We start from the raw sequence: 18,999 nt of genomic DNA on the forward strand, positions 1-18,999 counted from the left end.
CATGGGAGGCGGCTACCGTGAAAATCAGCACCACCCCACTCCCCCTTAAATAGTGCATTATAATATGGATTTGATGGCTTTAAGCGTGCCTTTTTTAAAAGTCAAATCGTTTGTAAGCTCCTCGAGAACCAAGACTCAATCTGGTTTGTTTCCTGACTCAGAATGTCGAACACAGTATTTGAATACAGTTGAATAATAGTTGAGAGAAACGTTCTCAACAAAGAAATAAGCACCTCAACTGCTTCTGAAGACCAGTGAGGAAGTTGACATCTTTAATTTAAGGGTTGTGCCTAAGCCAAAGTAGAAAATTGAAATAGCTGTATTATTAATACTGGAGAGTATAGTCTCCTTCAATAGGTCTTTGCCCAATTATACATTTTACTACCAACTCATGCTGTTTGCAGACATATCCCATGCTATTTGCGAACGTATCCCCACACCATATTTAGCTATCATTAATCAAAATTCACCACCTAATAATGTTTTTTTCTGTACTAAGATGACAAATTTTTCCTACTTTTAGTCAGTTATTTGGGAGGAAGAGGAATTTTGTCCTTTTCCCCTTCTCTTCATTTCATGTATTTTGTTTCATTTTTAAATTATCTTTTTATTATTGATTCCCAACTTATAGTGAGACTGTATGATTGGGAAGTAACTGGTTGTAAGGTAGTTGTTGAGATCTGTTTTGTCAATTTTTATAAATATACTAGTGTACTGAAAAAGAACTTGTATTCTAGGGGCGCCTGGGTGTGTCAGTCGGCTGAGCTTCTGACTCTTGGTTTCCGCCGAGGTCATGATCTCAGGGGTCCCGGGTTGGAGCTCCTCATGACTCTGGGTTGGGTGGGAAGTCTGCTTGGGATTCTCTCTCTCCCTCTCCCTCTGTCAATCCCCCCCCCCCGCCCCCGCACGCTTGTTCTCTCTCTCAAATGAATAAATCTTAAAAAAAAAAAAAAGAAAGAGAAAATAATTTGTACTCTGTAATAGCAGATAGGAGGTTCCATATAGGCTCATTAGCCACAAATTAATTTTATTGTTCAAATACTTATATCTCACTTTGTTGCGTTCTATTAATGAGTGTGTAAAAATCTTCCTTTATGATTATGGATGTGTACATTTACTCTAATAATTGTGATTTTTGTTTTTTCCCCCAAAGAATCAGTTTGTTTTGCTTGTTTGTTTTAAAGAGAGAGTGCGCAAGCAGGGGAGAGGCAGAGAGAGAGAGAATCTTAAGCAGGCTCCATACTCAGCTTGGAACCCAATGTGGGGTTCTATCTCAGGACCCTGAGATTCATAACCTGACCCAGTATCAAGAGTCAGTCACTTAATCCGCTGAGCCACCCAGGCGTCCCTGTTTGTTTGTTTTACTGTGTTAAATACGCATGTTATCCAATGACAAAACTAAAACAATTTAGTAACGAGTTTGATATCCTTTATCCTAGTGAAAACAATTCTGGATTGGGCGAGTACAACAACTCACAAGCAGTGGAGCACCAATCACGAGGGATTTGGGGCAAGAGCGAGATTTATAGAGCAATGAAGAGACAAAGAGGGAAAAAGGCACGATTGGCTAGGAGGCAGGGAATTTCCTTATAAACATAGCAGGTCCTGTTTTCTAGGGTAAAGTAGGCTAGCTAAAGCTGAGTTGGAGAATTGTGATTGGTGTGTGTTAGGTTTCCCTGACAGGTGTTTCCCTTTAGGGCAGGCTTAGGTTTGTGACTTAGACCGAGCCACAGGGGCAGCCCCCAGAGTTAGGCCCCATGATGGGTGTAGAGATTACTTAAAAATAAAAAAAATTTTAAAAATCTTTTAAAAAATTGAATGTCTTTCCTAAATTAGATCTACTTTAAGTGCTTTTCACAATATTTTGTAGATTTTAGTGTACAAATCTTTTACCTTGGTTAAATTTATTCCTAGATATTTTATTCTTTTGAATGCTATTGAAAATGGAATTGTTTTCTGAATTTCCTTTTCAAATTGTTCATTGCTAGTGTTTATAAATACAATATATTTTTGTATGTTGATTTTGTATCCTGCAAATTGGCTGGGTTTATTAGCTCTAATTTTTTTTTTAATTCTTTAGGATTTTCTACATAATAAAATTACTTCATCTGGGAAGGACTTTTACTTCTTCCTTTCCAATTTTCATGCTTTTTTAAATTTCTTTTTCTTTCTTTCTTTTTTTTTTTTAGTAAGCTCCACCCCCAACATGGGGCTTGAACTCATGACCCTAAAATCAAGAGTTGCATGCTCTACTGACTGAGCCAGCCAGGTACCCCTACTTCTTTTTCTCACTTAGTTCCTCTGACAAAACTTCTAATACAATGTTGAATAGAATAGTGAAAGCAGAAATCATTCTCTTGTTCCTGATCTTAGAAGGAAAGCTTTCAGTCTTTCAACATTGAGTGTAATGTTAGCTGTGGGGTTTTCATAGGTGCTTTTTATCATGTTGAGGAAGTTTCCTTAGTCCTAGTTTGTTGAGCATTTCTATCTTGAATAGTTATTAAATTTTGTCAAAGGTTTTTTTGTGTCAATTGACATGATCACATCAAAGTGTTCCCTCATTGTATTAACATAGTGGATTACATTGTGTGATTTACTTATGGTGAACCATTCTTGAATTCCTGACATAAGTCTCATTTGGTCATGGAGTGTAATCCTTCAACCCTTACCTGAAGCCCCTCAATAAAATGGTTTGATAAAGTTAATTGTAATCCCCAGAGTAACCACTAAGAAAATAACAAAATATGCAAAGAAGGAAGTGAGAATGGAGTAATTCAACTACAGTGAATTTTCATTTCAGTTACTGTTCTTTCAGCTCCAGATATCTATTTTGGTAACTTTTTATAATTGTTATCTCTTTATTGTTGATATTCTCTATTGATATTGAGATATTGTTCTCCTGATTTCTTATTTAAAAATTTTTTATTTAAATTATTGTTAAATTATTATTAAATTCAATTATTCATAAATTGAATAATTTAATCCTTTTAAGATAATTATTAGTTAAGAACATACTTCTGCCATTTTGCTACTTTTTTCCTATATCTTATACCTTTTTTGTTCCTCAATTTCTCCATTCCAGCCTTCTTCTGTGATTGATTTCTTCCAGTATACCATTTTTACGCCATTCTCACTTCCTTTTCTGCTTCAGGGAAGGGTCAAAGGGCTAAGAGGACAATGAGATCCGATATCCTCAGCCTGGCCAGGATCTGCCCAAGTTCATAATCTCTGAAAGTACAATTAACATTTTAAAATTATAGCATTCTCGTTTTAATAACCCCAGTTCAGCTTCAGTAGTATACAAATGCTTTGCTACTATACAACTCTGTCCTTCCCCCTTTATGGAGTTGTTGTCACAAATTAAATCTTTACAAAATTCATGCCCAGTAACATAGACTTATAATTAATATTTTATGCATGTCTTTTACATGAGGTAGAAAAGAAAGAAGTCACAAGCCCAAAATACAATAATACGGGCATTTATATTAACCCAAGTAAGTATCTTTATTTCTTTATTCCTTTATTTCTTCATACGGCTTCAAGTTACTGTCTAATGTCATTTCAGCCTGAAGGACTTCCTTTAGGATTTCTTTAATGGCAAGTATACTGGCATTGAACTCCCTTACCTTTTGTTTATGTGAATGTTTTTATTTCTCCATTTTTGAAGAATGGTTTTGCTAGATAGAATTGTTCATTGAAATTTTTTTCTTTCAACACTTTAAATATAACATCCTACTGCTTTCTAGCCTCCATAATTTATGCTGAGAAATTGGCTGTTAATCTTATTGAGGAAACTTGGGCATGATGAGTTGCTTCATTCTTAATGAGTTCAAAATTCTGTCTTTTGACAGTTTGATTTCGGTTGGCTGAGTGTGTATATGTTTTGAGTTTATTCTACTTGGAGTTCAATAAGCTTCTTGGATGTGCAGATTCATAACTTCCATTAAATTTGGTGGGTGTCAGGGGTGGAGGAAGTTGCCATTCATTCCTTCATGGATTCTTTCTGACTCTCTTTTCTCCTTCTAGGACTCCCATCATGTGTATGTTGGTACACTTATGGCTTTCCACAAATTACTTAGGCTCTGTTTCTTTTTTTTCATTCTTTTTTCTGCTCCTCAGACTGGCTAATTTCAGTTGTCCTAAATTCAAGTCTACTGATTCTTCTGACCGCTCCAATTTGCTGTAGATTCCCTCTAGTGAATTTTCATTTCAATTATTGTTCTTTCAGCTCCAGATATCTATTTGGTAACTTTTCATAATTTTTATCTCTTTATTGTTGACACTCTCTATTCATATTGAGATATTGTTCTCCTGGTTTCTTTTTTTTTAATTTTTTATTTAAATTTAATTTAATTAACATATAGTGTATTATTAGTTTCAAAGGTAGAGTTTAGTGATTCATCAGTTGCATATAACACCCAGTGCTTATTCCATCAAGTGCCCTCCTTAATGTGTATCACCCAGTTATCCCATCCCCCCACCTACCTCCCCTCCAGCAACCCTGTTTCTTTTCTTTTTTTTAATTTTATTTTATTTTTTTTTAAAGATTTTATTTATTTATTTGACAGAGAGAGACACAGTGAGAAAGGGAACACAAGCAGGGGAAGTGGGAGAGGGAGAAGCAGGCTTCCCCCTGAGCAGGGAGCCCGATGTGGGGCTCGATCCCAGGACCCTGCGATCATGACCTGAGCCGAAGGCAGACGCTTAACGACTGAACCACCCAGGCGCCCCCCCTGTTTCTTTTCTATAGTTAAGAGTCTCTTATGGTCTGTCTCCCTCTCTGTTTTCATATTAGTTCATTTTTCCTTCCCTTCCCCTATGTTCACCTGTTTTATTTCTCAAATTCCACATATGAGTGAAATCTTATATTTCTCTTTCTCTGACTGACTTATTTCACTTAGCATAATACCCTCTAGTTCCATCCACATCTTTAAAAATGGCAAGATTTCATTCTTTTGGATGGTTGAGTAATATTCCATTGTATATATATAACAAATCTTCTTTTTTTTTTAATATTTTTATTTATTTATTTGAGAGAGAGAGAAAGAGAGAGAGAGAGCACGAGACGGGGGAGGGTCAGAGGGAGAAGCAAACTCCCCGCTGAGCAGGGAGCCTGATGCGGGACTCGATCCAAGGACTCCAGGATCATGACCTGCACCGAAGGCAGTTTCTCAACCAGCTGAGCCACCCAGGTGCCCATAACACATCTTCTTTACCCATTCATCTGTCAAGGGACATCTGGGCTCTTTCCATAGTTTGGCTATTGTGGACATTGCTGCTATAAACATTGGGGTGCATGTGTCCCTTCGAATCACTATGTTTGTATCTTTTGGATAAATACCTAGTAGTGCAATTGCTGGGTCATACGGTAGCTCCATTTTTAACTTTTTGAGGAACCGCCACACTGTTTTCCAGAGTGGCTGCACCAGTTTGCATTCTCACCAACAGTGTAAGAGGGTTCCCGTTCCCCCACATCCTCGCCAACTCTGTTGTTTCCTGAGTTGTTAATTTTAGCCATGCTGACTGGTGTGAGGTGGTATCTCATTGTGGTTTTGATTTGTATTTCCTTGATGATGAGTGATGTGGAGCATTTTTTTCATGTAGCTGTTGGCCATTTGGATGTCTTTCTTGGAGAAATGCCTGTTCATGTCTTCTGCCCATTTCTTGACTAGATTTTTTTGTTTTTTGGGTGTTGAGTTTGTTAAGTTCTTTAAAGATTTTGGATACCAGCCCTTTATTTGATAAGACATTTGCAAATATCTCCTCCCATTCTATAGGTTACCTTTTAGTTTTGTTGACTATTTCCTTTGCTGTGGAAAAGCTTTTTGTTCTGATGAAGTCCTAATAGTTCATGTTTGCTTTTGTTTCCTTAGTCTTTGGAGATGTGTCTAGTAAGAAGTTGCTGTGGCTGAGGTCAAAGAGGCTGTTGCCTGTGTTCTACTCAAGGATTTTGATGGATTTCTATCTCACATTTAGGTCTTTCATCCATTTTGAGTTTATTTTTGTGTATGGTGTAAGAAATTGGTCCAGTTTCATTCTTCTGCATGTGGCTGTCCAATTTTCCCAACACCATTTGTTGAAGAGACTGTCTTTTTTCTGTTGGACATTCTTCCCTGCTTTGTCGAAGATTAGTTGACCATAGAGTTGAGGGTCCATTTCTGGGCTCTCTATTCTGTTCCATTGATCTGTGTGTTTGTTTTTCTGACAGTACCATACTGTCTTGATGATTAAAGCTCTGTAATCCAGCTGGAAGTCCAGAATGGTGATGCCTCCAGTTTTGTTTTCTTTTTCAACTTTACTTTCGCTATTCGGTGTCTTTTGTGGTTCCATACAGATTTTAGGATTGTTTGTTCCACCTCTGTGAAAAATGCTGATGGCATTTTGATAGGGATTGCATTGAATGTGAAGATTACTTTGGGTAGCATAGACATTTTAACAATATTTGTTCTTCCAATCCATGAACATGGAATGTTTTTCCATTTCTTTGTGTCTTCTTCAATTCTTTTCATAAGTATACTGTACTTTTCAGAGTACAGATGCTTTATGTCTTTGGTTAGGTTTATTCCTAGGTATCTTATGGTTTTTGGTGCAATTATAAATGGGATCAATTCCCTGATTTCTCTTTCTTCTGCCTTATTGTTAGTGTATAGAAATGCAACTGACTTCTGTGCATTGATTTTATATCCTGCCACTTTGCTGAATTCCTGTATGAGTCCTACCAATTTGGGGGTGGAGTCTTTTGGGTGTTCTACATAGAGTATCATGTCATCTGTGAAGAGTGCCAATTTGGATGCCTTTTATTTCTTTTTGTTGTCTGATTGCTGAGGCTAAGACTTCCAGTACTCTGTTGAACAACAGTGGTGAGAGTGGACATCCCTGTTGTATTCCTGACCTTAGAGGACAGACTCTCAGTTTTTCACCTTTGAGGATGATATTCACTGTGGCTTTTTCATATATGGCTTTTATGATATAGAGGTATGTTCCTTCTAGCCCTACACTGCAGAGTTTTTATCAAGAAAGGATGCTGTACTTTGTCAAATTTTTTTTCTGCATCTATTGAGAGGATCATATGGTTCTTCTCCTTTCTTTTATTAATCTGGTATATCACATCAACTGATTTGTGGATATTGAATCACACTTACAGCCCAGGAATAAATTCCACTTGATCGTGGTGAATAATCCTTTCAATGTATTGTTGGATCCTAATAGTATCTTGGTGAGAATTTTTGCATCCATGTTCATCAGGGATATTGGTCTGTAATTCTCCATTTTGGTGGGATATTTGTCTGGTTTGGGGATCAAGGTTATGCTGGCCTCATAGAACGATTTTGGAAGTTTTCTTTCCATTTCTATTTTTAAAAACAATTTCAGAAGAATAGGTATTAATTCTTCTTTAAATGTTTAGTAGAATTCTACTGGGAGGCCATCTGGCTCTGGACTCTTGTTTTTTGGGAAAATTTTTTTTAAGATTTTATTTATTTATTTGACAGAGAGAGAGAGAGAGACAGAGAGAGCATGAGCAGGGTGAAAGCAGAGGGAGAGGGAGAAGTAGATACCCCGTTGAGCAGGGAGCCCGATGTGGGGCCCGATCCCAGGACCCTGAGATCATGATTTGAGCCAAAGACAGACACCTAACCAACTGAGCCACCCAGGTGCCCCTGTTGGATGATTTTTGATTACTGCTTCAATTTCTTTGCTGGTTATGGGTCTGTTCAGGTTTTCTATTTCTTCCTGTGTGAGTTTTGATAGTTTTTTCTAGGAATTTATCCATTTCTTCCAGAAAGATTATATGCCTAATTTGTTGGCATATAATTGCTCATAATATTCTCTTATAATTATTTGTATTTCTTCAGTGTTGGTTGTGATCTCTCGTCTTTCATTCAGGATTATATTCATTTGGGTCCTTTCTCTCTCTCTCTTTCCCTCTCTCTCTCTCTCTCTTTTTGATATGTCTGGCTAGGGGTTTATTGATCTTATTCTTTCAAAGAACCAGTTCCTAGTTTTGTTGATCTGTTCTCCTGTTTTTCTGATTTCTATATCATTGATTTCTGCTCTCAACTCTGTCTTTATTTTTCTTCTCCTGCTGGATTTAGGCTTTATTTACTATTCTTTTTCCAGCTCCTTTAGGTGTAAGTTTAAGTTGTGTATGAGACCTTTGTTTCTTAAGAAAGGCCTGTATTGCTATGTACGTCCCTCTTAGGACTGCCATTGCCACATCCCCGAGGTTCTGAACTATTGTTTTCACTTTCTTTTGCTTCCATGTATTTTTTAAATTCTTCTTTAATTTCCTGGTTGACCCATCCATTCTTTAGTGGGATGCTCTTTAACCTCCATGTATTTGTGTTCCTTCCAAATTTTCTCTTGTGATTGAGTTCAAGTTTTAAAGCATCATGGTCTGAAAATATACATGGTATAATCTCAGTCTTTTTGTACCAGTTGAGACCTGATTTGTAACCCAGTATGTGATCTATTCTGGAGAATGTTCTGTGTGCACTCGAGAAGAATGTGTACTCTACTGCTGTAGGATGAAATGCTCTGAATAAATCTGTTAAGTCCATCTGGTCCAGTGTGTCCTTTAAAGCTCTTGTTTCCTTATTGACCTTCTGCTTAGATGATGTCCATTGTTGTGAGTGGGCTGTTAAATTGCCCTATTATTGTACTATTATCAATGTGTTTCTTTATTTTTGTTATTTATTGGTTTATATAATTGGCTGCTCCCAAGTTAGGGGCATAAATATTTACAATTGTTAGATCTTCTTGTCGGATAGACCACTTTATTGTGGTATAGTGTCCTTCTTCATCTCTTATTACAGTCTTTGGTTTAAAATCTAGTTTGTCTGAGAGAAGGATTACTACCCCAGCTTTCTACTGATATCCATTAGCATGATAAATGGTTCTCCACCCCTTCGCTTTCAATCTGGAGGTGTCTTTCAATCTAAAATGAGTCTCTTGTAAGCAGTATATCAATGGGTCTTGTTTTGTTTTTTTTTTATCCAATCTGATACACCCTGTGTCTTTTGATTGGGGCATTTAGTCCATTGACATTCAGAGTAATTATTGAAAGATATGAATTTAATGCCATTGTACTACCTGTAAAGTCACTGTTCCTGGGGCTGCTGGGTGGCTCAGTTGGTTAAGCGTCTGCCTTCGGCTCAGGTCATGATTCTGGGGTCCCAGGATTGAGCCCCACATCAGGCTCCCTGCTCAGCAGGAAGCCTGCTTCTCCCTCTGCCCCTCCCCCTGCTTGTGCTCTCTCGTTCTCCCTCACTCTCTCTCAAACACATAAAATCTTTTTTAAAAAGTCACTGTTCCTGTAGATTGTCTCTGTTACTTTCTGATCTTTGTTACTTTTGGGCTGTCTCTTCCCTCAAAGGATCTCCTTTAATATTTCTTGCAGGGGTGGTTTAGTGTTCATGAGTTCCTTTAGCTTTTGTTTGTCCTGGAAAGTCTTTATCTCTTCTTCTATTCTGAATGACAGCCTTGCTGGATAAAGTATTCTTGGCTCCATATTTTTCCCATTTAGCACGTTGACTATATCCTGCCAGTCCTTTCTGGCCTGCCAGGTCTCTGTGGACAAGTCTGCTGCCAACCTTATGTTTCTATCCTTGTAGTTTAAGGACCTCTTGTCCTGAGCTGCTTTCAGATTTTCTCTTTATCTCTGAAATCTGCAAGCTTCACTATTATATATTGAGGCATTGACCTATTTTTATTGATTTTGAGGGGGATTCTCTGTGCCTCCTGGACTTGAATGCCTGTTTCCTTCCCCAGATTAGGGAAGTTCTCAGCTATAATTTGTTCAAATAAACCTTCTGCCCCTCTCTCTCTGTTCACCTTCTGGGACCCCTATTATCAAATTTTATTTTGCTTTATGATATCACTGATTTTGAAGTCTCCTTTCATGATACAGTAGTTGTTTTTCTCTCTTTTTCTCACCTTCCTTATTCGCCATCATTTTGTCTTCTATATCACTGACTCTCTCTTCTGCCTCATTAATCCTAGCTGTTAGAGCCTCCATTTCTTTTTGCATCTCAGTAATAGCATTTTTAACTTCCACCTGATTAGATTTTAGTTCTTTTATTTCTACAATAAAGGTTTCTCTAGTGTCTTCTATGCTTTTTTTTCAAGCCCAGCTAGTATCTTTATAATCGTTGTTTTGAATTCTAGTTCCAATATCTTACTTATATCCATATTGATTAAATCCCTGGCAGGGAGTACTTCCTCCTGTTCTTTCTTTTAGGGTGAGTTTCTCTGTCTTGTCATTATGTCCAGAAAAGAATAGAAGAAATTGAGAGAAAAGACAAAAATAACAGCACCAGAAAAAAAAAAAAAAAAAAAAAAAACAGAAGAAAAGAGAAACAAAACAAAATAAGAAAAAATCAAACAAGAAGTAAAACAGAACGAAACAATAAACTAGATCCTCGGTATATTTTGGTCTGTTTGTTAAAGAGACTAGATCTCAAAATAGGGAAGAAATAAAAATATGTATATACAAAAATACAATAAAATACAATGAATGGAAATCAAAACTAATATATATATATATTATAAAATACATCTATAAAATATATTTTATATATTTATATGTATTTATATTTATATATATTTGTAGAATATAATTTATAAATACATGTATTTTATAATACATATAAACATAATAATTTTATAATGCATAAAATATATGTATTTATATTATAAAATATACATATATAAAGTACATATATATGTAACACTATATAAAAATTAAAAAAGATTTGAAAAAAGTGATAGCTGAAAAAAAATAAAACTTAAAGACTAAAGAATAATTTAAAAAAATGAATGCTAAAACAAAAAACAAACAAAAAAACATGAATGCTATATTCTGTTTTCCCCTAGCCCTGGAGTTTTGCAGTTTTGTGTGATCAGTAAAGTTGGTATTAGCCAGATGTTCCTGCTGGTCTTCTTGGGGAGGGGCCTGTTGTGCTGATTCTCAGGTGTCTTTGCCCTGGGGAATTGCACTCCCCTTGCCAGAGGGCCAGGGTCAGTGTAAATGGCTCAGGATTCCACTATGTGGCGCTGTTTTGCTCCCTGCGGTTTTTTAGCACCAATGGGAGGGATGAAAATGGAAGCGCCCCATGTCTAGTCGCAGAGCTGAAAGTTTGTGCCCCCCACTCTTCAGTGAGCCCCTACAGAAAAGCAGTCAATCACTCTTGTCTCCCTGATTTCCATCCAAACTCTCTGTTCACCCAGCCTGTGACCAAGCATTTTTATCTCTGGCATGCAACCCAGTTTCCAGTCTCCAAATTTTACAGACTCCTGTAAAATTTCACTCCTGTGGTGTGAACTCTCGCCCTCCTCCTAGGGGAGGAAGTTGGTCTCACCACTCTTCTACCTTTTGCTGGGCCCCTGCCCAGAGAGCGGTCACCAACTGTGCAGTGGTTCGCAACTTATGGCAACATTGAGAAGAAAGCTGGTGCCTAGACTATTTTCAGCCGGCTTCCCTGCTCCAATGCCTGGGAACTCTGCTGCACTCAGGCACCCCCATTCTTCTTGTGACCTCGGGTATCCTGAGACCATGCTGTCCCACCTGGGATTCTGCCTCACTTTGCCACCTGAACACCTTTAACCAGGAAGGTCCCTACCACAGTAGACTTCTAAAAGTTGATTTTGGGCTTCACTGTATATAATACTTCGTGGTAGCCTCCTTAAGCAGGCTCCTCCCCATATGGTATCCTCCAATATATTGCCCCGGATTCACATCTCTCTCTCTCTGCACCTCCTACCTTCCAAAAAGTGGTAGCTTTTCTATTTGTAGAATTGCAGCATTTCTTTTCTCAGATCTCTGATTTATTTTGTACATGTTTAGAATGATTTGATAACTAACTAGCTGAATTCCAGGGACCAGATGAACTTAGGGCCCCTATTCCTCTGCCATCTTAACTCCTCCCCTCTCCTGATTTCTTTATTTTTTAATTTTTTTCTTTTATTTAAATTCAACTAATTAACAAATAGTGTATTGTTAGTTTCAGAGGTAGAGTTTCATGATTCATCAGTTGCCTGTAATACCCAGGGCTCATTACATCAAGTGTCCTTAATGTCCATCACCCAGTTACCCCATACCCGCACCCACCTTGGTTTCTTTTAATTCTTTGTCCAATATTTACTTTAGTTCTTTGAACATATTTAAGACAGTTGACTTAAGGTGTTTGTCTAGTGACTCCAACATTTCAGCTTCTTCAGAGGCAGTTTATGTTAATATTCTTTTATATGTGAATGGGCTAGAATTTCTTGTTTCTTTGCATGCTTTGTTTCTTGTTGAAAACTTAACATTTTGAATATTATAATGTAACTTTGGAAATCAGAGTTGTTGTTGGTTGTGGGTTATAGTTTTTGTTTAGTTGTTGTGTTTGGTTTAGTGACTTTTCTAAGCTCTTTTTAGTAAAGACTAAATTTATTGTCATGTGTGATCCCTAAGTCTCTGTTACTTACTGTCCACCTAGTGATTTCAGAGATTTCCTTCAATGCCTGGAGACAAGACAGCAGCAACTCCCAGTGTTTGCATCTGGGCTCCATGTGTGTTGGGGCATGCCTATAATATTCAGCTGGGAAGCTTAAAACTTTGCCTTTACTTTCATATCTTGCTTGCCCAGGGCTTCAAGATCAGCCAGAGATGAGCGCATAGAGCATTCTCAGGTCTTTTTAAGCATGCATACTGCCCATACATGCACATGGCCTTCTAGACTTACCAGAATGTGTGCAAGCTTTTCAAAGCCTTTATTCCCCAAGGCATCTCATTCCCTACCCTTTTCTTCCCAGGGTTTTCAGTGTATCTATTTTTGCCCCAACTTATATCCTTTTCCCCAGGTGACAGTGGATGGTTCCTTTGCATTTAAATATTTTTTTGAGGAATCACCTTCTTGTAGCTATTTCTCCAACCTGAGAATTCTGAGTTAGGCCAGAAAAAAATTCTAAAAAAGGAAAATAAAGGGGGACGGGAGGCCTTTGTGTTAGTCCTTCAAGGAGCCACCTAAGAGTCAACCACAATTTTTTGGAAACAAAAATCTGCTTTGCTTTCTCCAATATCTGGAACCTACGTTGGGAATATGGACTTCCATCTTCAAGACCTAGAAGTGGGGGATTAAGCAAGAGTAAGTTAAAATGACGCAAAACTTTTGTATGGGGTTTCAATCAAGTTTTTCTTAAGCATTCACTTGGTTATTGGAAACCTTTGACTATTTTCCAGAGATCCATAAAGCTGATTCTGACAGTTTGGGCCAGTTTTGTTTTGTTTTGTTTTTGGTATTTGTGTGGAAGGATAGGACTTTGGAATTCCCTACCCCACCTCTATCACTGATGTCACCATCATTTTTGTTTTACCTGCTTTGAGACTATATTGGGTACATACATGTTAAAAATTAGCATATCTTCCTGGAGAATTACCACTTTTATCGTGATGTAGTGATCATTTTTATCTCTAATAATACCCTTTGCATTAAAGTCTATTTTTAAAAACAGCTTTGCCTATTCTGTTTTTTCATATGAAAGAAATCATACAATATGAAGTCATTTGTACTAGTTTCTATCACTTAGCAGTATGTTTTCAGGATTCATCCGTGTTATAACACTCTTTTTTATTGCTGCATACTACTCTATTGTAAGGATATGCCCCATTTTATTTACCCATTCATCAGTTACAGACATCTAGGTTCTTTCCACATTTTGGGTATTATGAATAATAATGCTATGAACATCCATGTTTGTGTGGACATGTGTTCATTGCCTTAAAACTTACTTTACACCATACTAATATAGGATAAGCCAGCTTACTTTAGGGAATATTTGCTTATATTTTCCCATCCCTTTACTTTCAATCTTTCTGTAATTAAACAGAATCTCTTGTAATTATGATGTAGCTTCATGTGATTCTTTTGTCCAATATGATAACTTCCATCATTTTACTGGCAAATTTAGTCCATTCACAATTGTAATTACTATTATTTTTGGATTTATATCTATCATACCATGAAATATCTTGTTCTACATTTTACATGTTTCCTCTCCTACCTTGTCTTTTAAATTGAGCTTTCTTTATTTCATCCCCATCCCCACTAGTTTGGAAGTTACATACGTTTGTTTTGTTTTTTTGGGGGGGGGTTGTTGTTTTTTTTTTAGTTAGCTTTACATTGTGAATATCTAATCTAAAGGGAATAAATATTTCTTATCTACTCTCAGAAAATAGAAGAACCATAGAATATTTCAAATTCTATCATCCCTCCCATTGTACATTTAAAAACAACTTCTTTTGAAACATTCACAGGCTGAAAGGAAATTGTAGAGATAGTTACATCTTTCATAATTATAATACAATATCAAAACCCAGAAATTGATGCTTTTGTGTGCATAGTCCTCTCATTTTATCACACGTATAAATTCATATAACTACCACCATAATCAAGATACAGAAGTATTCCATCACCACAAAGATCTCATTCATGATGTCCCTTTATAGTCACACCTACTACCTTCTCCCCAGCCATCTCTAACCCCTGGCACCCACTAATCTGTTTTCTGTTTAGATAATTTTGTCATTTTGACAAAGTTATATAAAATCAGACCATATGTGAACTTTGGAGATTAGCCATTTTTACTCAGCATAATGCCATTGAGATCCAGCAAAATTGTTGTGTACATCAGTAATTCATTCCTTTTTATTGCCAAGTAGTATTCAATGGTATGGTTGCACCATAATTTTGTTTCTACTTTTTGGCTATTATGAATAAAATTGTTATAAATAATCATGTATGGGTTTTTGTGTGGATGTAAGTTTTTCTTTCTCTGGCATAAATGCCCAAGAGTACAACTACTGGGTCATATGATAGCTATTATATTTAGATTTTAAAGAAACTACCAAACTTTTTCAAGGTGTCTATGCCATTTTACGTTCCCACCAGCCACATATGAGAGATCTGAGTTCTCTGCATCACAGGCATTTGGCATTGCTATTTTTAATTTTAGCTGTTCTAATAGGTATATAGTGATAATCTCGTTGTGGTTTTAATTTTTCATTTCCTTAATGGCTTAGTAATGTTGAATATATTTCATGTGCTTGTTTGCCATCTATGTAGCATCTTCAATATCTCTTCGTGTTTTTTGCCTGTTTTCTAATTGTTGTTGTTGTTCTTGTTTTTTAATTTTTATTGTTATGTTAATCACCATACATTACATCATTAGTTTTAGATGTAGTGTTCCATGATTCATTGTTTGTGCATAATACCCAGTGCTCCATGCAGAACGTGCCTTCTTTAATACCCAACACCAGGCTAACCCATCCTCCCAACCCCCTCCCGTCTAGAACCCTCAGTTTGTTTTTCAGAGTCCATCGTCTCTCATGGTTCGTCTCCCCCTCCGATTTCCCCCCCTTCATTCTTCCCCTCCTGCTTTTTTTTTTTTTCTTAACATATATTGCATTATTTGTTTCAGAGGTACAGATCTGAGATTCAACAGTCTTGCACAATTCACAGCGCTTACGAGCACATACCCTCCCCAGTGTCTATCACCCAGTCACCCCATCCCTCCCACCCCAGCCCCCACTCCAGCAACCCTCAGTTTGTTTCCTGAGATTAAGAATTCCTCATATCAGTGAGGTCATATGATACATGTCTTTCTCTGTTTGACTTATTTCGCTCAGCATAATACCCTCCAGTTCCATCCACGTCATTGCAAATGGCAAGATCTCATTGCTTTTGATGGCTGCAGTTGAGTTTTGAGAGTTCTTTTATGTATTCTACAAACTGGGCATGTGGATTTGTGGTTTGGAGATACTTTCTCCCAGTCTTAGGTTGTCTTTTCATCCTCTTAACAGGGGCTTTGAAAGAGCAAAAATGTTTTAAATTTTGATGAAGTCCAAGTAAATTTTTTTCTTTTAGTTGTCTTTACTTTGGTGTCTTATTTAGAAACACTTCGAGCCCTACATCCCAATATTTTCTCCTGTGTTTTCTTCTAGAGTTTTTATAGTTTTATATTTGACATTTAAATCCATAATTCATTATACAGAGTTAACTTCTGTATATGGTATGAGATTTAGGTTCACTTTTTTGGTCTATGGATATCCAATTGCTCCAGTACGATTTGTTAAAAGATTATCATTCCTCTATTGAGTTGCTTTTGTACCTCTGTCAAAAATCACTTGGCTGCTCTCGTGTGGGGCTATTTCTGCTTTATTTTGTTCAGTTCATCTTGTGTCTATCTCTCTGCCAATACCACATAGTTTTATTACTATATAATGTCTTGAAATCTGATAGATTTCTCCCACTTTCTTTTCTCTTTAAAGAAGATTTATTTTTTGATTTATTTTTAGAGAGAGAAAGTGAGAGAGCAAGCAGGGGCAGGGCCAGAGAAAGAGAATCTCAAGCAGGCTCCCCGCTGAGTGCAGAGCCCTAAGCAGGGCTTGATCTCAAGACCCATGAGATCATGACCTGAGCCAAAACCAAGAGTCGGACACTCAAACAACTGAGCCATCCAGGCTCCCCTCCCACTTTCTTTTTCAATAGTTTAAGTATTCTAGCTCCTTGGCCTTTCCATATCAATTTTAGAATAATCTTGTGTACAGCTATAACAATCTTGCTGGGTTTCTAATAGGAATTGCGTCAAACTATCAATTTGGGGAGAATTAACATCTTCACTATGTTAAGTCCTTTAATCCACGGACATGATATAGATTCCCATTTATTTAGATCTCCTTTGATGTCTTTCATCAGCCTTTTGTAGTTTTCAGCCTCCAAATCTTGTCCATGATTTGTTAGATTTACACGTATTTCTTTTTTCTGTTGAGCAATTATAAATATTGCTGGTATATAAAATACAATTTTATATTCTTTTATATTTGATATTTTCTGATATATTTTATATTCTTTTGCATGTACTTTTGCATTTTTATCTAGTGTTTCAGCTCCCAAATTAGTATTAGTTTTATGCAATCAATGCTTCTCTAGTTACCATTGCTTGTAGCTCTCCTTTCCTCTGGATCCTTTTCCTTCCTCTGAAAGAACATCTTTTAAAGGTTCTGTCAGTACACTCTTCCTTATAAACTTTCTACTTACTTATAAATGGTTTTCTATTGGGGCGCCTGGGTGGCCCAGTCAGTTAAGCATCTGCCTTCGGCTCAAGTCATGATCTCAGGGTCCTGAAATCAAACCCTGTGTGGGGTCTCCCTGCTCAGTGGGGAGTCTGCTTCTCCCTCTTCCTTTGCCCCTCTCCCCACTGACCCCCCCCCCCCCCGCTCATGCTCGCTCTCTCAAATACATACATAAAATCTTTAAAAAATGGTTTTCTTTTGCCCTTCTTTTAAATGAGTTTACCTATGTAGAAAGTTTCAAATTGCCATTTTCTCTACAACTGATATTATTCTATTATTCTGACTCTGGCATTCTTTTTAAGTGTACTGTGTATGACAGTTTAAGTAGGCTGTTCCTAGCTGCTATTATGATCTTTTTCTATGGTGGTCAGTTGTGCTATCATGAAATGTCTCATTAGGTAGGTAGTTTATCCTGTTAGTAACTCATTTTGCTTCCTGAATCTGAGGTTTCTTACCCTTCCTGAAGTCTGGAAAAATTTCAGCCGTTTTATCCTCAAATGTTGCTTCTCTCTCATTCTGTTCTCTCCTTCTGCAACTTCCATTAGCTTTATTTTGGACCTCTTAATTTTATTTTTCTAGTTTCTTACCCTTCCTTTTCCTTGCTGGGATTTTTCCTGAGTAAATTCCTCAGAGCTTTCACACACCATTTCAGACCAATTCTGTTGTGTCCAATACAGCTAACTCATCCATTTAAATATTCTGTGGAGGTCATAACACAATTAAAAATCTGAACAATAAGGAGTATGGGGTTTCACTCTGAGAAACTGATAAAGTCTGGAGATGGAGGATGGTGATGGTTGCACAGCAATGTGAATATACCTAATGCCCCTGAACTATATACTTAAAATGGTTAAAATGGTAAAATTTTGTTGTATTTTACCACAATAAAAAATCTGAAGAACAAAAAAAGGATACCCAGGGCAGGCTTATTCCTCTCCAGTCTTTACCCACTTCATTCCTTCCCCATTCATGCTCTATAACCACTTTTATTGGATGTTTAATGTCCTTCTAGCATTTTGGTTTTTAAAATGTAAATTCTAACCAAGTCAAATATAGGTCTTATTTCCTGTACCCCTTTTAGTTTTTTACACTATTTTTTCATCAATAATGTATTCTGAATCCTTTCCAAATTAGTACAGTGCATCCTCATTCCTTCTTTATAGCTGTATAACGTTCCAATTGTATAGATGTAGGATAGTTTATTTTGATGGTCTTTGTAATTCCACATTGCGTTATTTCAAATACTTTATTGTCATAAGTAGTGCTTCTCATTTGAAATATTTTTTACTTGAGTGGCTGTTCTTCATTTCTAGAAAAATTTTTTCCAACTTGCAATTTCTGATACTGTGTTTACACTTGTTTATTCTTTGTCTCCACTTAATACTCATACTTCCTGTTTCTTAAGTTCCCGAGAGTCTAATGATCTTTCTAGCTTTTGTGTCACCTGGAATCATTTGTGGCAGGTAGACTGTTCCCTCCGCTGGTTTGTACTTTGGGGGAGTTGAGCTCACTTTCAGCAATTTATGCTGCCTACGTTGAGATGTCATCTCCATAAAGAACTTACTTCTTCCAGGTGCTCAAGAGGCAGAGCCAGTCCAAGGAGATTCTTGATGTTAACTTAGGAGCTTATGTTTTCCAGGCCACAGAAATAGTATAAATTCAAAATCCAAATATAGATGAATAGAAGCTCCTAGTTAAACATTTTCAAGAGAAGAGCTCCCTCTTCCAATCCAGGGCCCTGGCCAGATTAGGTAAGTTTTCCCCTTTCCTTCCTGAGGTGGCAGAATGTTTTTCTAGTTCACTTTGTGGCACAGAGTGCAGCCCTTATAAGGGTCCTGGCTATTCGCCAGTGAGTTATTTTCTGAGCCCCAAAGTTAGGGGTACCATAT

Source organism: Phoca vitulina, unplaced genomic scaffold (genome assembly GCF_004348235.1).
Source record: "Phoca vitulina isolate PV1807 unplaced genomic scaffold, GSC_HSeal_1.0 scaffold25, whole genome shotgun sequence".
Classification (NCBI taxonomy): domain Eukaryota; kingdom Metazoa; phylum Chordata; class Mammalia; order Carnivora; family Phocidae; genus Phoca; species Phoca vitulina.